Raw genomic sequence first — 22,257 nt, forward strand, 5'->3', positions numbered from 1 at the left:
ACTGAGACTGGCAACTATTTACCTTCACCTTTGAAACTGCTTCTCTCTTAATTATCAAGTCTTTGTTTCCCTGAATAAAAAGCCTACTTCTTCCTGAACCAATTGTTCCCATAGAGATAGCCAGTTATCTAAGAACCTAATTCCCACTGTCATAGCTTGTGCTTGTGTGAATTTTGTTATTCTTAATACTCCCTTATCACAGAGTTGCTTCAGACAGAATAGAGTACTAGAATGTGCACGTCTCTTAAAATATGATTTTACTTTTTACAAATAAGAATATGAACATTTACATGGCCTGGAAAATAAACAAATAACCAATAATAATGTTATTATCCTCTTGAGAATTCTATGGAAGAAACTGAGTAGATTATTTGAATTTTACTTTCTATGTGAGAATTTTAACTGATTATTTCAGTGTTAATTATAATTTGCTAATTATAAACCAGAAGGATTAACAGTTTTATTCAATTCATAAGCAATAATCTAAAATTCATATAGAAGGTACAGAAAATGTTCAATTTACAGATGAAGTTTAAAGCTCAGCCATGGCTGGGCATGGTGGCTCACGCCTGTAATCCCAGCATTTTGGGAAGCTGAGGCAGGAGAATCACTAACCTGGGAGGCAGAGGTTTCAGTGACCTGAAATCGCGTGATTGCATTCCAGCCTGGGCAACAAGAGCATTATTCCATCTCAAAAAAAAAAAAAAAAACAAACAAAAAAACTCAGCCGCTTATAGATATACATCACATACATAGAGGCAAATGCTTGTAACCCTTACAGAATTTATTGCTTTGGAGTTAAGTATAAAGCCAGCTATTTGGATCTCAGTTTCATTTACCAAGGTTTAAGATTGGCTTCTGACTCAAATTCAGGGTTACTCTAAAGTAACAAAGAAGGGACTGGAACCAAGATAGAATAAATGATGTGTCCAATATGGAGAGAGGCGTTCTCAGTATGCATTGCTGGAAGGTACCAGAAGGTATGTGGAAGATATCTACATTCCAGAGTAGATCAAGTTGTTGTAATCCTCACAATGTCAAATCCCTTCTACAAAAGATCCTATAAGCATCCAACGTTTAAAAATACATATTTTCACATACCGATTCATAAACTCTCACTGAGTTGAATACCAGGCAAAATGCACAGGACTTTTCAAAGTTGGAGACTTTGGTTTAAGAAGTCAACATTGCTTCCTCAAAACAAAGCTATTATACAATATGTTATACGATGTGAACTGTAGATTTTGTGTTCCTCTACCAACTTAAATTCCTTTGTGGCAGGGCGTGGTGGCTCACGTCTGTAATCTCAGCACTTTGGGAGGCCAAGGCAGGCAGATCACCTGAGGTCAGTAGTTTGAGACCAGCCTGGTCAACATGGTGAAACTCTGTCTCTACTTAAAAAAAAAAAAAAAAAAAATATATATATATATATATATATATATATATGAAAATTAGCTGGGTGTAGTGGCAGGTGCCTGTAATCCCAGCTACTCCAGAGGCTGAGGCAGGAGAATTGCTTGCACCCAGGAGAGACGGAGGTTGCAGTGAGCCGAGATTGAGCCACTGCACTGCAGCCTGGGCAACAGAGTGAGGTTATGTCTCAAAAAAAAAAAAAAAAAAAAAAAAAAAAAAAAAAAAAAATCAGGCTGTGAATTGATAAACACCTCAACTAAGAACACACAGAGGAAAGGTAGATAACCTCACTAATGTTTATTTTGTATTCCTTTAAGCTGGCTTGCTAAATACTTTTAAAATCATCTTGTGCCGGGCGCGGTGGCTCAAGCCTGTAATCCCAGTACTTTGGGAGGCCGAGGCAGGTGGCTCACGAGGTCAAGAGATCGAGACCATCCTGGTCAACATGGTGAAACCCCGTCTCTACTAAAAATATAAAAAAATTAGCTGGGCATGGTGGCGCGTGCCTGTAGTCCCAGCTACTCAGGAGGATGAGGCAGGAGAATTGCCTGAACCCAGGAGGCGGAGGTTGCAGTGAGCCAAGATTGCGCCATTGCACTCCAGCCTGGATAACAAGAGCGAAACTCTGTCTCGAAAAAAAATAAATAAATAAAATAAAATAAAATAAAATAAAATCATCTTGTAACAATAGTAATAAACCTATATAAATTTGCCCAAATAATTTTTGACAAAAGTGCAAAAGTATTCATATGGAGACATCACTAGCAAAATAAATAAATACACACATACATACATTTAAAACAAAGACAAAACTGCAAAAGTAATTCAATGGTGGGTGACAACAGCCTTTCAACAATTTGTGCTGAAGCAATTGGACATTCATAGGCAAAAAGTTAACCTTGACTTATGTCTCACACCTGATAAAATAATTAATTAAAAATGGACACAGACTTAGATGTAAAACATAAAACTGTAAAACTTTTAGAAAAGACATAGGAGAAAAATCTTAGGTAGCTAAGGCTAAGCAAGAGGGTTCTTAGACTTGATACAAAAAGCAAGATCCGGCCGGGCGCGGTGGCTCAAGCCTGTAATCCCAGCACTTTGGGAGGCCGAGGCGGGTGGATCACAAGGTCAAGAGATCGAGACCATCCTGGTCAACGTGGTGAAACCCCGTCTCTACTAAAAATACAAAAAAAATAGCTGGGCATGGTGGTGCGTGCCTGTAATCCCAGCTACTCAGGAGGCTGAGGCAGGAGAATTGCCTGAACCCAGGAGGCGGAGGTTGCGGTGAGCCGAGATCGCGCCATTGCACTCCAGCCTGGGTAACAAGAGCGAAACTCCGTCTCAAAAAAAAAAAAAAAAAAAAAAAAAGCAAGATCCGTAAGACAAGAAACTCTAAGCTGGACTTCACCAAAATTTAAAACTTTTGTCCTATGTAAGACCCAGTTGAGAAGATGGAAAAAAAAAAAGCCACAGATTGGGAGAAAATGTTTGCAAACCACATATCCCACAAGGGACTAGTATCTAAATACAGAAAGTAGTCTTAAAACTCAGCAGTAAAAAAAACAAGGAAACAAAAAATCAACAAGAACACAGGCAAAAGACTCAAAACAACATTTTCTCAAAGAGGATCTACAGATGGCAAATAAACAAATGAAAATGTGTGCAATTTGGAAAAAGCAAATTAAAACTACAATGAGATATCACTACACAACCATCAGGGTGGCGAAAATGAAAAAAAAAAAAAGTGACAACGCCAAATGCTGGTGAGGCTGCAGAGAAACTGGATCACGCACACATTGCTGGTGAGACTGTAATGAGGCAGTCACGCCGGAAGACAGTTTGGCAGCTTCTTTTTTCGTTTTTTTTTTTTTTTTTTTTTTCTTTTTTTGAGACGGAGTTTCGCTCTTGCTACCCAGGCTGGAGTGCAATGGCACGATCTCGGCTCACCGTAACCTCCGCCTCCTGGGTTCAGGCAATTCTCCTGCCTCATCCTCCTGAGTAGCTGGGATTACAGGCATGCACCACCATGCCCAGCTACTTTTTTGTATTTTTAGTAGAGATGGGGTTTCACCGTGTTGACCAGGATGGTATCGATCTCCTGACCTCGTGATCCACCCGCCTCAGCCTCCCAAAGTGCTGGGATTACAGGCTTGAGCCACTGCGCCCGGCTTTTTTCGTTTTTGAAACTGAGTCTCACTGTACAACCCAGGCTGGAATGTGGTGGCATGATATCGGCTCATGGCAACCTCCGCCTCCTGGTTTCAAGCGATTCTCGTGCCTCAGCCTCCCGAGTAGCTGGGATTACAGGTGCAAGCCACGCCCAGTTAATTTTTGTATTTTTAGTAGAGATGAGGTTTCACCATGTTGGCCAGGCTGGTCTCAAACTCTTGTCCTCAAGTGATCTGCCTGCCTCGACCTTCCAAAATGCTGGAATTACAGGCATAAGCCACTGCGCCCAGCTGTCAGCTTCTTAAAAAATTAAACAAGCCAGAAAAGAAAAAGAACAAAAAGAAAAAGAATCATACGACAACCATACCATATGACTTTGCAGTCGCACCCCTGGAGCTTCACATAACAACTGACACGTGCATGTTTATAGACACTTTACTTGAAATAGCCCCAAAATGAAAAACCTAGATGTCCTTCAACATGTTGGTTAAACAAACTGATCTGCCATGCCATGAAATACTAGTCAATAATAAAAAGAAATGAACAGGCCGGGCGCAGTGGCTCATGCCTATAATCCCAGCACTTTGGGAGGCTGAGGTGGGTGAATCACGAGGTCAGGAGACTGAGACCATCCTCGCTAACATGGTGAAACCCCGTCGCTACTAAAAATGCAACAAAAAATTAGCGGCGTGTGGTGGCATGTTCCTGTAGTCCCAGCTACTCGGGAGTCTGAGGCAGAAGAATCACTTGCACCTGGGAGGCAGAGGTTACAGTGAGCCAAGATTACACCACTCTGTCTCAAAACAAAAACAAAAAAAACAAAAACAAAAACGGAAACAAACTATTAATACATGCAACAACCTGCATGAATCTCCAGAGAATTCTGCTGAAAGAAGCCTGCCAATCCCCAAAGGTTACATACACATGATCCCATTTATATGACAGTCTTGAAATGGCAAAATTCCAGAAATGAAGAGGTCAGTGGTAGCTAAGGGTTAAGGAAGGTAGAGGGTGGAGAGAACTGGGTGTTGCTGTAAGAATGCAACAAGAGAAATTTTTGTGGGATGGGAATGTTCTGTTCCTTGACTGTATCAATGTCAGTATCTTGGTGGTGATATTATACTCTATTTTTGCAAGATGTTACTATTGGGGAAAACTGGGTGAAGGGTATACAGGATCTTTCTGTATTATTTCTCACAACTGTATGGTAATTCACAATTAACTCAAAATGAAAGTTTTAATTTCAAAAGAAGAATGATTTTGATTTATAAATAATATGCATTTTCAGATTAGCTAAAATAAAGGTCCAAAAGGTATCTACCCATTTATATTCAAATTACAGCCTCCTTCACTTTCCAGTATCTTTGAAATGCGCTTTTAATATTAAAATAAGACAAGATAGAGATCAACACACTATTAATAGGTGGGTATTTTGTTTGCTTGTAAGCTTGTTAACTCTGAAACAAACAGACTTGATAAAAATAGGAACAAGAGATTTCCTGACTCTGCATTGCTTTCTGCAAAGCTCCTTTCCCTCCTTGGCTTCATCTTGCCAATGAAGAACTAGGGGACACACCTATACTCTTCCTGGCTAATATCATTTCCAAATGCTCCTGCACTGGTCTCTTACCTCTCTGTTTCCCTCATCACCAACGTGTAGCATGGCTCTGGTTTGTAAAATGCATGCTGGAATCTAATGGATCATGAAAATGTGTCCAGAGTCAGATAAAGAAAAAAAAGGACTGAGCAAGGTGGCTCACGCCTGTAATCCCAGCACTTTGGGAGGCTGAGATGGGTGAACCACCTGAGATGAGGAGTTCGAGACCAGCCTGACCAACATGGTGAAATCCCATCTCTACTAAAAATACAAAAATTAGCTGGGCATGGTGGCACACAGCTGTAGTCCTAGCTACTCAGGAGACTGGAGCAGGAGAATCACTTGAAGCCTGGATGCGGAGGTTGCAGTGACCTGAGATCGCGCCATGCCACTGTCTTCCAGCCTGAGCAACAAAAGTGAGACTCCATCTCAAAAAAAAAAAAAAAAAAAAAAAAAAAAAAGGAAAGAACCAGGCATGGTGGCTCACATCTGTAATCCCAGCACTTTGGGAGGCTGAGGTGGACAGATCACCTGAGGTCAGGAGTTTGAGACCAACCTGACCAGCATGAAGAAATCCCATCTTAAAAAAAAAAAAAAAAAAAAAAAAAAAATGGAAAGAAAAGAAAAAAGAGAAGAGGGCACTTTGGGGTTTTAAATGTTCATTTTCTAAAGTAAATTTAATTTGAACAAAATTGAGCATGGTTCATACTTTCTGAATTTAGAAAATCCATCTCATTCATGTGGCCTATATTTAATAACAACTATTATATATTCACTTGCCTATAAACATTTGCAACACTCAAGGTAATGCAGCAAGACACTCTCCAAGATTAACACATAAAAAGTAAACTTTTTTTTCTTTTTAGTGATGGGGTCTCAGTGTGTTGACCAGGCTGGTCTTGAACTCCTGGGCTCAAGCAATCCTCCTGCCTTAGCCTCCTAATATAACCATTTTATAATTATGTTTTTAAAAGCTTCAATAATGATTAAAGCTCTCAGCACATAGTGTTCACCGATGTTAAAAGATATTTTTTTTTCTCTTTCTTTTTTAGAGGTAAGGTCTCGCTGGGTCCCACCCAGGCTGGAGTGCAGTAGTGTGATCACAGCTCATTGAAGCCTTGACTTCCTAGGCTCAAGTGATCCTCCCCCCTCAGCCTCCTGAGTAGATGAGACTACAGGTGTGAACCCTCATGCCCAGCTAACTTTTTTCATTTCTGTAGAGACAGGGTCTCCCTATGTTGCCTAGGCTGGTCTCAAGATCCTGGCCTCAAGCCATCATCTCGCCTCAGCCTCTCAAAGCACAGGGATTAGAGGCATAAGCCACCATACCCAGCCAGAAGCTGATTTCTTTTCTTTTTTTTTTTTTTTTTTTTGAGATGGTGTCTCGCTCTGTTGCCCAACCTGGAGTGCAGTGGTATGAGCTCAGCTCACTGAAACCTCCGCCTCCCAGGTTTAGGCAATTCCCCTGTCTCAGCCGCCTGAGCAGCTGGGATTACAGGTACACACCACCAAGCCTGGCTATTTTTTGTATTTTTAGTAGAGACGGAGTTTCACCATGTTGGCCTGGCTGGTCTTGAACTCCTGACCTCAGGTGATGTGCCTGCCCTTGCCTCCCAAAGTGTTGGGATTACAGGCGTGAGTGACCATGCCTGGCCCAGAAGCTGATTTTTTTCAGCAGAATGAGACTCGGGTGCTGACAGTGGAGCTAGTCCTAGCCCCAGAAATGCCTACACGGGAGGAGTTTTGATTCCCAACACTTCATTGTATTCAAGTAAAATGGTTTCCAGACACTTTGGAGATACGGAGAGAATTCCATCTGGGCTCCTCACCCATGTAATGCCTAAATTTGGTGTCAGGGAGGAGAGGTAAGGGGACATAAAATGTTTCTGTAAACCTCTCCTCCAGGCTTTCAGAGATTTAAGAGCTTTCGATATCTCATTCTCCAGCCTAGGAAGGAAGATCCTGCTAACTTTCTCTACTCATGATAAGAACCAGCTGAAAAAGCTGATTCACCATTCTTCCCTGTCTTCATGGTTTCTTTGAGATCTCTAAGATGGGCTTGCTTTGAAAAAACTAGCTATTAAATGGAAGAATTTCTCCCTTTCTAACACTGCTTTTCTTAGTACAAGTTGCAAAAGCAACTTCCTTTATTTATTTTATTTTAGAGACAGAGTCTTGCTCTGTCACCCAGGCTAGAGTGCAGTGGCACGTGTATGGCTCACTGCAGCCTCAACCTCCTGGGCTCAATTGATCCTCCTGCCTCAGCCTCCCCAGTAGCTGGGACTACAGTCACGTGCCATCATACCATGCCCAGCTAATTTTTTGTATTTTTTGTAGAGACAGAGTTTCACATGTTGCCCAGGCCAGTCTCAAATTCCTGGCTCAAGGGATCTGCCCACCTTAGCTTCCCAAAGTACTGGGATTACAGGTTCAGCCACTGAGCTCGGCCTAGAGCAACTTTCTTTAAATATGTTGTCATCCAAAGACTCAAAACCATGTAGATAATTAAACGGGATTCTGTTCCTTCCCACCCAAGCCATAGTTGGGATTCCGGAAATTGTTTGGAGCAGGTAAAAATGTTTGGACTAGCCGGGCGCGGTGGCTCAAGCCTGTAATCCCAGCACTTTGGGAGGCTGAGGTGGGTGGATCACGAGGTCAGGAGATCGAGACCATCCTGGTCAACACAGTGAAACCGCGTCTCTACTTAAAATACAAAAAATTAGCTGGGCATGGTGGTGCGTGCCAGTAATCTCAGCTACTCAGGAGGATGAGGCAGGAGAATTGCCTGAACCCAGGAGGCGGAGGTTGCGGTGAGCCGAGATCGCTCCATTGCACTCCAGCCTGGGTAACGAGAGCGAAACTCCGTCTCAAAAAAAAAAAAAAAAAAAAAAAAGTTTGGACTTGGCTCTCATTTGAGCCTGTCCGTCCTTCCTTCCTTCTTTCCTTCCTTCCTTCCTTCCTTCTTTCCTTTCTTTCTTTCTTTTTGACACAGTCTTTCTCTGTTGCCCAGGCTGGAGTGCAATAGCGTGGTCTCCGCTCACCACAACCTCTGCCTCTTGGGTTCAAGCGATCCTGCCTCAGCCTCCAGAGTAGCTGGGAATACAGGTGTGTGCCACCGCGCCTAGCTAGTTTTTGGTATTTTTAGTAGAGATGGGGTTTCTCCATGTTGGCCAGACTGGTCTCGAATTCCTGACTTCATGATCCACCTGCCTCGGCCTCCCAAAGTGCTGGGATTACGGATATGAGCCACCGCACCCAGCCTGAGTTCAGTCACTGCCCGTATACTACTTATGTGCATGTTTTCCTGGCCCGTATGCTCATCATGGGAGCTGCTGATCGGATTTGCAGTCCTGTATCTGCCTCTCCCTTTCCAGACACCCACTCCTGCTCCCTTCTCTTGCATTCTCCGCCATTCCTCTGCAGCCTGAGGAATCTCAGGATAATGGAGGCAGTTTGCCATGGAGAAAATTGCTCCAGGGCTTCCTCGATCTTCATGAGCCTCTAGCAGCCTAAGTCATGTGTCCTGGAATCCCTAGACCAGGCGTCCCCGAAGTACGGCCCGCGGGCCGCATGCAGCCCCCTGAGGCCATTTATCCAGCCCCCCAATGCACTTCAGGAAGGGGCACCTCTTTCATTGGTGGTCAGTGAGAGGAGCACAGTATGTGGCGGCCCTCCAACGGTCTGAGGGACAGTGAACTGGCCCCCTGTGTAAAAAGTTTGGGGACGCCTGCTCTAGACCCTTGGAGAAACTGGCACAATTATTCATCCCTTTGTGGGGTCGGGGTGAGGGTGTTAGAGAGTAGGAGGAGCCTGCCTGGGACAGGGCCCAAGAACAATGCGGTGACTCTCTTGATAACTTGGATGTATTTTAAACCAATGCCTTGTCTTTTTTGTTTTGTTTGTTTGTTTTGGTGGGACTGGGAGTTGACTACGAAATAGGAAAACTAAACAACGTGATTTAAACCAGAGAGGGTGGAGCATGCCTGCAGTAGTCCTAGCTACTCGGGGGCTGAGGCAGGAGGATTCCTTAAGCCCTGGAGTTCAAGAACAGCCTGAGCAGCATTGTTACCGAGAGGAGTCCCGATCCAGACTCCAAGAGAGGATTCTTGGACCTTGCACAAGAGAGAATTTGGGCGAGTCCATGTTGGAAAGTGAAAGCAAGTTTATGAGGAAAGTAAAGGAATTGAAGAATGGCTACTCCACCGGCAGAGCAGCCCCCTGGGCCACTCACATGTTATGTATTGATTATATGCTAAACAAGGGGTGGATTCTTCATGTGTTTTCTGGGAAAGGAGTGGGCAATTCTAGGAACTGAGGGTTCCTCCCCTTTTAGACCATATAGGGTAAATTCCTGACTTGGCCATGGCATTTGTAAGCTGCCCTGGTGCTGGTGGGAGTGTCTCTTAGCATGCTAATGCATTATAATTAATGTATAATGAGCAGTGAGGACGACCAGAGGTCACTCTTACTGCCATCTTGGTGTTGGTGGGTTTTGGCCAGCTTCTTCACCACACCTGTTTTATTAGCAAGATTTTTGTGGCCTGTGCCTGCTGCTGACCTCCCGTCCCATCCTTTGACTTAGAGTGCCTAACCTCCTGGCAATGCAGCGCAGTAGAGCTCAGCCTTCTTTTACCTAGCCCTTATTCAAATTGGAATTGCTCTGGTTCAAACAAGCACGGTGAAACCTTGTCTCTACAACTACAACAAAAATTAGCTGAAAGTAGTGGTCCACACCTGTAGTCCCAGCTACTGGGGAGGCTGATGTGAGAGGATCCCTTGAGCCTGGGAGGTTGAGGCTACAGTGAGCCATGATTGCACCACTGCACTCCAGTCTGATTAGCAGAAAGCAACCCTGTCTTAAAAAATGAAGAACAAACAAACAAACAAACAAACAGAAACAATAACAACAACTATGAATAACCAACATTAAACAATGTGATCTCTTTCGGTGCTCACTTTGGAATCAAAAACTTCCATCAATTCAAAGTGAGAGTTTTGTCTGTGAAGCAATAGCTGATGAAAGAGAGATGAGATCATTTAACAGGACAGACTTAGCTACTTGGGGAACTTATTTTCTAGAGGACAAGTTGATGAAAACAACAGGAATTACAACCCATTAATCTGTCCTTAGGACCGAGAAAATGAGAAAAACTATCTTGAAAATCATCATGGGTATGATAATTCAAGCACCGTTAGTTCAGATTGTCTTTTCTGGTTGCACTCTAAGCCTAAAATGATTTCCCACGAATGCAAGAATTCGGAGACTGAGATTCTCTGGAATTTTCCATGAGCAGCAATTCTAGGTACAGACAAAGGTGCTGCCCACAGGGCCACCCTCAACCAGCAGGCTCTCAGAGGACTCTTGAGGTGGAAATGAAAACAGGTAACTTCTATTTGTATGTATCTCATCTCATCCTATTTTAATTACTAATTTGAGTATAGTCTGTACCAGGTAAGATGGTTGGGTCAATGAATGGCCACATATTTAATGGCGGTCCCATAGATTATAATGGAGCTGAGAAATTCCTATTGCCTGGTGATGTAGGAGCCACTGTAACGCATCACGCACGTGTCTGTGGTGATACTGGTGTAAACACACTTACTGTGCTGCCAGTCATGTAAAGGTCTAGTACAGGCCGGGCGCGGTGGCTCATGCCTGTAATCCCAGCACTTTGGGAGGCTGAAGTAGGCAGACCATTTGAGCTCAGGAGTTCGAGACCAGCCTGGGCAACATGGCAAAACCGTCTCTACCAAAAATACAAAAATCAGCTGGGTGTGGTTGTACTGACTGTGGTCCCAGCTACTCAGGAAGCTGAGGTGGGAGGATTGTTTGAGGCTGGCAGGTGGAGGTTGCAGTAAGTCGAAATTGTGCCACTGCTCTCCAGCCTGATTGACAGAATGAGACCCAATCTCCAGAAAAATAAAAAAAAAAAAAACAAAGAAACAAAAGTCAAGTACAATTATTATACAGAACATAATGGTTGAATGATAATAAATGACTATATTACTAATTTACGTATTTACTATACTTTCGATCATTATTTTAGAGTATACTCCTTCTACTTATTAAAAAACAAAAGTTAACTGTAAAATAGTCTGTGGCAGGTCAAGGCAGGTCCTTCTGTTACTGGTGGAGGGTGTCCAGGTTCTTGGCATCTTGAACAAAGAATCTGACAAAATGCACAAACAAAGTAAGGAAAGAATGAAGTGACAAAAGCAAAAGTGTACTCTACAGGGTGAGAGCATGCCTGAGCAAAGCTCAGGTGCCCATTTACAGAATTTTCTACAGAAATACCCTCTAGAGGTTTCCCATTGGTTACTTGGTGTCCACCCTATGTAAATGAAGTAGTGGCCCACAGTCTGATTGGTTGTGAGAGGGGACTAATTAGAGGCTGAAACAATGTTACCAAGTTACACCCCATGCAAATGTCTGATTGGTTGCAGAAAGTGACCAATCAGAGGCTGAAATTAAGTTAAGAAGTTATACTCCTATGCAAATGAAGACTTGGCCCACAACCAGCCTGATTGGTTGCAGGAGGGGACCAATCAGAGGTACTTTCAAGTTTTCATCTGTCTTGCAGAAAAAGCAGGGACTGAGTTTGCAAAGGGAGTAGCCTCTGGTCCTTTTGTTGCCTAGGTGTGGAAAGTTGGGGTTTTCCTTTTGATTTAGTTCTAGGAAGTCAGCATGAATCAGCCTCAGATTCCCTGCCTCTAGATCCTATGTATCCAGAAGAAGAAGGCATTGTCATCATAGGAGATGACAGCTCCATGTGTGTTATTGTCCCTGAAGACTGTCCAGTGGGACAAGATGTGGAGGTGGAAGACAGTGAAATTGATGATCCTGACCCCGTGTAGGTTTAGGCTAATGTGTGTGTTTGTGGTTTTTTTTTTTTTTTAACTAAAAGTTTAAGAAGTAAAAAAAAAAAAAAAAAAAAAAAAAAAAATTAAAAATAGAAAAAAGCTTATAGAATAAGAATCTAAAGAGGGCCAGTTGTGGTGGCTCACTCCTGTAATCCCAGCATTTTCGGAGGCTGAGGTGGGTCAGTCACTTGAAGTCAAGGTTTCGTGACCAGCCTGACCAACATGGTGAAAACCTGTCTCTACTAAAAATATAAAAATTAGTCAATCGTGGTGGCCTGTGCCTGTAGTCCCAGCTACTCGGGAGGCTGAGGCAGGAGAATTGCTTGAACCTGGGTGGTGGAGGTTGCAGTGAGCTAAGATTGCCCCACTGCACTCTAGTGTGGGTGACAGAGTGAGACTCTGTCTCAAAAAAAAAAAAAAAAAAAAAGAAAGAAAGAAAGAAAGAAAGAAAGAAAGAAAAAGGATATAAAGAAAATATACAACTGTACAATGTGTTTGTGTTTTAAGCTATATGTCATTACAAAAGAGCCACACAAAAAGTTTTTTAAAAATTAAAAACTTTATGAAGTAGTAGTTCCAGTAAGCTAAGGTTAATTTATTATGGAGGGAAGAAAAATATTTTTAAAATAAATATATTGTAGCCTCGGTGTACAGCATTTGCAGACTCTAGTGAACAGTAATGTCCTAGAGCTTCACATTCACTCACTACTCACTCACTGACTCACCCAGAGCAACTTTCAGTCCTGAAAGTTCCATTCATGGTAAGTGCCTTGTACAGATGTATCATTTTTTATGTTTTATGCCATATTTTTAGTCTATCTTTTCTATGTTTAGATATATTTAAATACACACATGCTTACCACTGTGTTACAAGTGCCTACAGTATTCAGCGTCGTCACATGCTGTACAGGTTTGTAGCCTAAGAGCAATAGGCTATAGTAGGGTATACTGTATAGCTTCAATGTGTAGCAGACTGTAGAATCCAGGCTTGTGTGTGTGTACACTCTATGATGCTCTCACAATGACAAAATTGCATGACGATGCATTTCTCAGAGTGTATCCCCGTTGTTAAGCAGTGTATGGCTGTATATGATATACCAAATATATTAGTGCTATAGAAATGTAAGTATAGTCTTTATAAATAAATATAGATATGCATATTGGATCTGAGTGCTCAAATTTATTTTTATTTTTAAGTTTGTTTTGAGATGGGGTCTCACTCTGTCACCCAGGCTAGAGTGCAGTGGCATAGTCATGGCTCACTGCAGCCTCCACTGCCTGGGCTTAAGCTATCCTCCCACCTCAGCCTCCTGAGTAGCTGAGATCACAGGTGTGCCCCACCAAGCCTATTTAATTTTTTTGTATTTTCAGTAGAGACAGGGATTTCACCATATTGCCCAGGCTGGTCTCAAACTCCTGAACTCAAGTCATCTGCCTGCCTCAGCCTCCCAAAGTGCTGGTATTACAGATGTGAGCCACTGCTTCCAATCAATATTTAAAAATTGATGGTGTTTACAGTCAAAAGGACTAGAAACTACTTTGCTAAAGGAAAATAATATCAGTCTGTAGAAAAGGCCTTGTGTCTCATGCCTGTAATCCCAGCACTTTAGGAGACTAACGCAGGTGGATCCTTGAGCCTGCAAGTTCCAGACCAGCCTGGGTAACATGGCAAAACTCCATCTTCACCCCCTACAAATAGAAAACATTAGCCACGCCTGGTGGTGTGCACCTGAGGTCCCAGCTACTAGAGAGGCTGAGGCAGGAGGGGCACCTGAGCCTGTGGAGGTAGAGACTTCAGTGAGTCCTCATTGTGTCACTGTGTTCCAGCCTGGGTGACAGAGTGAGACCCTGTCTCAAAAAAAAAAAAAAAAAAAAAAAAAAAAAAAAAAAAAGGGCCAGGCATGGTGGCTCATGCCTGTAATCCCAGCACTTTGGGAGGCCAAGGCGGGCAGATCACGAGATCAGGAGTTCAAGACCAGCCTGGCCAAAGTGGTGAAACCCCATCTCTACTAAAAATACAAAAATTAGCCAGATGTGGTGGCGCATGCCTGTAATCCCAGCTATTTGGGAGGCTGAGGCAGGAGAATCACTTGAACCCAGGAGGCAAAGGGTCAACATGGAGAAACCCGGTCTCTACTAAAAATACAAAATTAGCTGGGTATGGTGGTGCGTGTCTGTAATCCCAGCTACTTGAGAGGCTGAGGCAGGAGAATTGCTTGAATTCGGGAGGCAGAGGTTGTGGTGAGCTAGGATCATGCCATTGCACTCCAGCCTGGGCAACAAGAGCAAATCTCCATCTCAAAAAAAAAAAAAAAGTAATTGTGGGATTGGACCATGAATTTTAAATCATTATAACTAGTCCCAGACACATCCTTATTAATCAAAATAGGAACCATTTCAATCAGCACATTTTTGCCAATGAGAAATAAGTTTGTTTATTCCTGTAGCATAAAAATCTGTGCTTTGGGATTCAGTGAACGCTTGGAAACCATTTTCTGCACTCTGTTGGTTATGGAAGCGTTTTCCTTGCAAAAATTTGTCAAGATGCTTGGTAGTCAGTTGGTGAGAGGTCAGGTGAATATGATGGATGAGGCAAAACTTTATAGCCCGATTAGTTCAATTTTTGAAGCACTGGCTTTGTGACGTGCAGTCCTGCGTTGTTGTGGAGAACTGGGCCCTTTCTGTGGACCAAAGCCGGCTGCAGACATTGCAGTTTTGGGTGCATTTCATTGACTTGCTGAGCATAATTCTCAGATGTAATGGCTTCTCCAGGATTCAGAAAGTTGCAGTGGATCAGACCAGCAGCAGATCACCAATCAGCAATCAGGACTTTTTTAGTGAAAGTTTGGCTTTGGGAAATGCTTTGAAGTTTCTTCTCGGTCCAACCACTGAGCTGATTGTTGTATAAAATCCACTTTTCAAAAAAAAAAAAAAATCCACTTTTCGTCTCATGTCACAATTTGATCAAGAAATGGTTTGTTGTTGTTGCGTAGAATGAGAGAAGACGGCACTTCAAAATGATGATTTTTTAAATTTTCGCTCAGCTCACAAGGCACCCACTTATCGAGCTTTTTCACCTTGCCAATTTGCTTCAAACGCTGAATGACCATAGAATGGTTGACGGCGAGTTCCTTGGTAACTTCTCGTGTAGTTTTAAGAGGATCAGCTTCCAGGATTGCTCTCAATTGGTCGTCAGCTTCCAGCGGCCAGCCACTACCCTCCTGATCTTCAAGGATCTCATCTTCTTTGCAAAAATTCTTGAGCCAACACTGCCCTGTATGTTTCTTAGCAGCTCCTGGGCCAAATGCATTGTTGATGATGTGAGTTGTCTCTGCTGCTTTAACCTATTTTGAACTCGGATTTGCTTCTTGTCTAACATCAATTTTTTTTTTTTTTTTTTTTTTTTTTTGAGATGGAGTCTTATTCTGTCATCCAAGTAAGAGTGCAGTGGTGCAATCTCGGCTCACTGCAACCTCCACCTCCCAGGTTCAAGTGATTCTCCTGCCTCAGCCTCCCAAATAGCTGGGACTATATGCTTGTGCCACCACACCCAGCTAATTTTTGTATTTTTGTTAGAGATGGGGTTTTGCCATGTTGGCCAGGCTGGTCTTGAACGCCTGACCTCAGGTTATTCAACCACCTCAGCCCCCCAAAGTGCTGGGATTACAGGCGTAAGCCATCATGCCTGTCCAATTGTCTAATATAATTTCCATAGTCTAAAATAAATATTATATGAAGAGCAAGTAGTAAGTCAGTAGCAAAAAAACATAGTGAGAAGTGCACGTTAAAATGATGTATAACATAACCACATTTATTTAGGAATGTTTTCTAATATCAAAGTGCAAATTTCAACAAAAAAACTGAAATTACTTCTGCACCAACCTAATAAAATGGTTTATCTACTATGGAAAACAGTATGGCAAACAATAAAATAAAAATAGAATTGTCATATGATGCAGTTATTTCACTTCTGGGTATATGTCCATAAGAATTGAAAGCAAGTGCAGTCATTTCACTTCTGGGTATATGTCCATAAGAATTGAAAGCAAGGTCTGGATAACCATGTTCATAGAAGGATTATTCCCAATAGCCAAGAGATGGAAGCAACCCATGTGTGCACGGATGGATGGATGCATGAACAAAATGTGGTAGATGCAGACCATGGATTCTTATTCAGCCTTAACAGGAAGAAAAATCCTGAAACCTGCTACAACTCTGAGGACATTATGCCAAGTAAAGTAAGAAAATAACACACACAGATTCCACTTACATAAAGTGTCTGGAGTAGTCAAATGCTTAGAAACAGATTGATGGCTGCCAGGGGCTTAGAGAAATGAGGGGTCATTTAATAGATGCAGAGTTTCGATTTTGCAAGATTAAAAAGTTCTGGGCTGGGCGCCGTGGCTCACACCTGTAATCTCAGCTCTTTGGGAGGCTGAGGCGGGTGGATTGTCTGAGCTCAGGAGTTCAAGACCAGCCTGTGCAGCATGGTGAAACTCCATTTATTTATTTATTTTTAATTCAAAAAAAGAAAAGTCCTAGAGGTTGGTTGCACAACGATGTGAATGTACTTGACACAACTGGCCTATACTCGCTGAAATGGTTTAAGACGATACATTTTGTGTTATACATTTTGTTACCACAACTTAAAAAAAAAAAAAAAAATTAACCGAAAGCCTTTGCTCAGTGACCGGAGATTGCTTTGCTTTTACAATGCAGATTCTTGAAAGAACAGCCTATACAGAACTAGGTTTTCACTTCTGTCTCATTCCCCAGTGCTCTGCCATATGGTGTCTGTGCCCGCCACTCCAGCCGGTTGCTGTCTGTTTGCCCCGTGCCACCTATGGAGAACATGTCTCAGCCTCTATATTTGTTCAGACTCTGCAGCATTTGACGCTGTTGACCACTTCCTTTGGGAAATCTCTTCTCAGTTTTGTCTCTCTCTAAGTCACCACCCTTTATACTGTTTTGCAAACTTATTTTTTATTTTTTGTTAATGTGGTTCTTCCTCAAGGCCCCATCCTAGGCCCTCTCCTCTCTCTCAGTCTCTATCTCCTTTTTCTTCTTCTTCTTCTTCTTCTTTTTTTTTTTTTTTTTGAGATGGAGTCTTGCTTTGTCACCCAGGTTGGAGTGAAGTGGTGTGATATCGGCTCAGTGCAACCTCCGCCTCTCAGGCTCAAGTGATTCTCCTGCTGCAGCCTCCTGAGTAGCTGTGATTACAGGCATGCACCACCATGCCCAGCTAATTTTTTTGTATTTTTAGCATAGACAGGTTTCGCCATGTTGTCCAGGCTGGTCTCAAACTCCTGACCTCAAGTGATCCACCTGCTTTGGCCTCCCAAAGTGCTGGGATTACAGGCGATCACCAGCGCCTGGCTGTCTATCTCCTTAAGTGAACTCCGCCCTTTTTACAACTTTAGCAGGGTTTGGGAGGAAAAAACTTTTCTTCTACCCTCTTAAATTCTTGAGGTCTGTGAGTTAAACTGACAAAAGACAGATCTGCAAGAGAGTAGACAGATTTTTATTCATGTATGTATGGGAGTGCACAGAAAAATGTGACTCAAGGAGGTGATTAGAATTGGAGGCTTACATATTCCCTTGATAGAAGGAGGGAGGAGGGTTAGGGATACTTATAAAAAAAACCCATGACTCAGGAAAGATAAAGATAAAGTCCTTAGAAGACTAGATGTAAGATATGCTCATTTTGCAGCAATGTCTCTTTGGGTGTGGTGCCGACACCCCTTCTTTGTTCTAAGGGAGGGAATTTAGAGCCTCTGCTTTTAGGCAGGTTAAGGAGTTTGGAAGAAAAATCTATTCTCAAATGTCTTCAGTTCAAAATCGTCTTTATTTGCCACAGTGGCAAAAGCCGGACCCTTCTAGCCCCTTACTTGCTAAGAATGCCCAAAAGTGTACCTTAGCCCAGTCTCTCTTCTGTGATCCAGAACAGGCTATCCAATTGCCTCAGCACACATCAAGAGAACATCAAAATGCATTCGCCTCCTTTTCCTATAAGCCTATTTTCTCTTTCTCTCTCTCTCTCTCTCTTTTTTTTTTTTTTAGATTGAGTCTCACACTGCCACCCCAGCTGGAGTGCAGTGGTACGATCTCAGCTCACTGCAACCTCTGCCTCCATGGTTCAAGTGATTCTCCTGCCTCAACCTCCTGAGTAGCTGAGATTACAGGCACCTGCCACCACACCTAGCTAATTTTTTGTATTTTTAGTAGAGGTGGGTTTCGCCATGTTGGCCAGGCTGGTCTCAAACTCCTGACCTCGTGATTCGTCTGCCTTGGCTTCCCAAAGTGCTGGGGTTACATGTGTGAGCCATCGCGCCTGGCCCCTAATTTTTCTCTGGTAATTCATATCATGCTAGTTCATCAAGCCAGAAAACTTCAAGTCATGCCAAATTCCACATCTCCCTTATCCAGTAATGAAACATGATTAATCCTGCTCTTGAGAGCTTTTGGTATTTGTCCCCTCCCTCCATTGTCATCGCTGCAGACAGTAATCATTAGTTCCTTACAGTCTCCCCTTTATCATATTGTCCTAGTTTACATTTCAGCACAGATGTCCAGTGTGACATGTGTATGTTTGTGCAAGTTGACTTCAATCTGCATTCCAGGAGCTGTTGGTTAACATTTCAAAGACCCTGATCATAATATTTTTCAGCCTTTAAAAAGAATACAATTCTAATACAGGTGACAACCTAGATGAAGCTTGAAAGCACGCTAAGTGAAATAAGCCAGACACAAGAGTACAAATATTATATGATTCTACTTATATGAGGTACATAGAATAGTCAAATTCATAGACACAGGAAGTAGACAGGTGTTTACCAGGGTTTGGGAGGAGGTGTTTGTGTTTTATAGGTACAGAGGTTTAGTTTGGAAAAATGAAAAAGTTCTGAAGATGGATAGTAGTGATGATGATTACACAATAATGTTCATGTACTTAATACAGCTGAATTGTACACTTAAAAATGATTAAAATGGTGAATTTCATTTGTATATTTACCACAATAATAATTTAAAAAAAGAGTGCAGGGCAGATGTGGTGGCTCACACCTGTAATCCCAGTGCTTTGGGAGGCTGAGGCAAACAGATCACTTGGCGTCAGGAGTTGAAGACGAGCCCAGGCAACATGACAAAACTTCATTTCTACTAAAAATGCAAAATGCAAAAATTAGCCAGCTGTGGTGGTGTGCACCTGTAGTCCCAGCTACTAATGAGGCTGAGGCATGAGAATTGCTTGAACCTGGGAGGCAGAGGCTGCAGTGAGCTGAGATTGCACTATTGTACTCCAGCCTTGGGTGACAGAGACTTTGTCTCAAAAAAAAAAAAAAAACCCAAACCCAGTCCCTAATCAAAACTCCACCCACAGAAGATACTTCAGATACCTCATTTAATTTCTGTACTAGAGGGGCTGGGTGTGGTGGCTCATGCCTCTAAAGCCAGCACCTCGGGAGGCTGAGGCAGATGGATCACTTGAGGTCAGGAGTTTGAGACCAACCTGACCAATACGGTGAAACCTTGTCTCTACTAAAAATACAAAAATTAGCTGGGCATGGTGGCATGCACCTATAGTCCCAGCTACTTGGGAGGCTGAGACAGGAGAATTGCTTGAACCCAGAACCCAGGAGGTAGAGGTTATGGTGAGCTCAGACTGCACCACTGCACTCCAGCCTGGGAGACAGAGGAAGACTCCATCTTAAAAAAAAAAAAAAAAAAAAAAAAATTGAGAGGGAAAGTGAGAGGGAGATGGACATTGCGAGAACGAGGAGGACAGAGAGAAAATGGCATCCACGGATTACAGTACCTATAGCCGGGATGCATGACGGCAGGGCTACAGTGCTTACACCGCCCAGCCCACTCAAGGATACGCACAGACCACCCAAGTGTATGGGCAACAAAGCTATGGAACCTACGGACAGCCCACTGATGTCAGCTATTCCCAGGCTCAGACCGCTGCAGCCTATGGGCAGACCGCCTATGCAACTTCTTATGGACAGCCTCCCACTGGTTTGCTACTCCAACCGCCCCCAGGCACACAGCCAGCCTGTCCAGGGGCATGGCACTGGTGCTTTTGATACCACCACTGCTGCAGTCACCGCACCCAGGGCTCCTACGCAGCTCAGTCTGCATATGGCACTCAGCCTGCTTAGCCAGTCTATGGGCAGCAACCAGCAGCCACTGCACCTGCAAGACTGCAGGATGGTAAGAAGCCCACTGAGACTAGTCAACCTCAGTCTAGCACAGGAGGTTACAACCAGCACAGCCTAGGATATGGACAAAGTAACTACAGTTATGCCCAGGTACCTGGGAGCTACCCCGTGCAGCCAGTCACCGCACCTCCATCCCACCGTCGTACCAGCTATTCCTCTACACAGCCAACTAGTTATGATCAGAGCAGTTACTCTCCGCAGACCTACGGGCAACCAAGCAAGTATGGACAGCAGAGTAGCTATGGTCAACAAAGCAGCTATCGGCAGCAGCCTCCCACTAGTTACCCACCCCAAACTGGATCCTACAGCCAGGCTCCAGGTCAATATAGCCAACAGAGCAGGAGCAGAGTTCATTCCGACGGACCACCCCAGTAGCATGGGTGTTTATGGGCAGGAGTTTGGAAGATTTTCTGTTCCAGGAGAGAACTGGAGCATGAGTGGCCCTGATAACTGGGGCAGGAGAAGAGGGGCATTTGATCGTGGAGGCATGATCAGAGGTGGGTGGGGAGGAGGACGTGGTGGAATGGGCACTGGAGAGCGAGGTGGCTTCAATAAGCCTGGTGGATCCATGGACGAAGGACCAGATCTTGATCTAGGCCCACCTGTAGATCCAGATGAAGACTCTTGACAACAGTGCAATTTATGTACAAGGATTAAATGACAGTGTGACTCTAGATGATCTGGCAGAGTTCTTTAAGCAGTGTGGTGTTGATTACAATGAACAAGAGAACTGGGCAACCCATGATCCACGTCTACGTGGACAAGGAAACAGGAAGGCCCAAAGGCGATGCCACAGTGTCCTGTGAAGACCCACCTACTGCCAAGGCTGCCGTGGAGTGGTTTGATGGGAAAGATTTTCTTTTTTTTTTTTTTTTTTTTTTGAGACGGAGTTTCGCTCTTGTTACCCAGGCTGGAGTGCAATGGCGCGATCTCGGCTCACCGCAACCTCCGCCTCCTGGGTTCAGGCAATTCTCCTGCCTCAGCCTCCTGAGTAGCTGGGATTACAGGCACACGTCACCATGCCCAGCTCATTTTTTGTATTTTTAGTAGAGACGGGGTTTCACCATGTTGACCAGGATGGTCTCGATCTCTTGACCTCGTGATCCACCCGCCTCGGCCTCCCAAAGTGCTGGGATTACAGGCTTGAGCCACCGCGCCCGGCCGATGGGAAAGATTTTCAAGGGAGCAAACTTCAAGTCTCTCTTGCTCGGAAGAAGCCTCCAGTGAACAGCATGCAGGGTGGTATGCCAGCCAGTGAGGGCAGAGGGATGCCACCACCACTCCACGGAGCTCCAGGAGGCCCAGGAGGTCCTGGGGGACCCATGGGTCGCATGGGAGGCCATGGAGGAGACAGAGGAGGCTTCCCTCCCAGATGACCCTGGGAGAGAAGTTTGCCTGGAAAACAGAGTGCAACCAGCGTAAGGCCCCAAAGCCTGAAGGCTTCCTCCCGCCATCCTGGTAGCACGCGGGGAAGAAGAGGTGGCCTCATGGATAATAATGGTCCCAGTGGAATGTTCAGAGGTGGCCATGGTGGAGAGAGAGGTGGCTTCCATGGTGGCCAGGGCATGGACCGAGGTGGCTTTGGTGGAGGACGATGAGGTGGCCCTGGGGGGCCCCCTGGACCTTTGATGGAACAGATGGGAGGAAGAAGAGGAGGACGTGAAGGACCTGGAAAAACGGATAAAGGCGAGCACCGTCAGGAGCGCGGACATCGGCCCTACTAGGTGCAGAGACCCCACAGAGCTGCATTGACTGCCAGATTTATTTTTTAAACCAGAAAATGTTTTAAGTTTATAATTCCATATTTATAATGTTGGCCACAACATTATGATTATTCTTTGTCTGTATTTTTCACCATTTGTGAAGAAACATTAAAACAAGTTAAATGGTAATGTGCAGAGTCCCCTCCACCCTTTTAAAAATGGTTAAGACTTAACGATGGGAACCCCCTGGGAGCATGCTCAGGGTCATTATGGTGAACCAAGAAGGCCTCTA

General features: G+C 43.8%; 2 pseudogenes; one reads left to right on the forward strand and one right to left on the reverse strand.

Moving 5' to 3' along the window:
* Positions 1–14,419: 14,419 nt before the first annotated feature.
* Positions 14,420–18,624, reverse strand: LOC141584184 (histone-lysine N-methyltransferase SETMAR-like; annotated as a pseudogene).
* Positions 18,625–19,798: 1,174 nt separating this feature from the next.
* On the forward strand, positions 19,799–21,986 carry LOC101035449 (RNA-binding protein EWS-like; annotated as a pseudogene).
* The last annotated feature ends 271 nt before the right edge of the window (positions 21,987–22,257 follow it).

The sequence above is a fragment of the Saimiri boliviensis genome, chromosome 4 (assembly GCF_048565385.1).
Source record: "Saimiri boliviensis isolate mSaiBol1 chromosome 4, mSaiBol1.pri, whole genome shotgun sequence".
NCBI lineage: Eukaryota > Metazoa > Chordata > Mammalia > Primates > Cebidae > Saimiri > Saimiri boliviensis.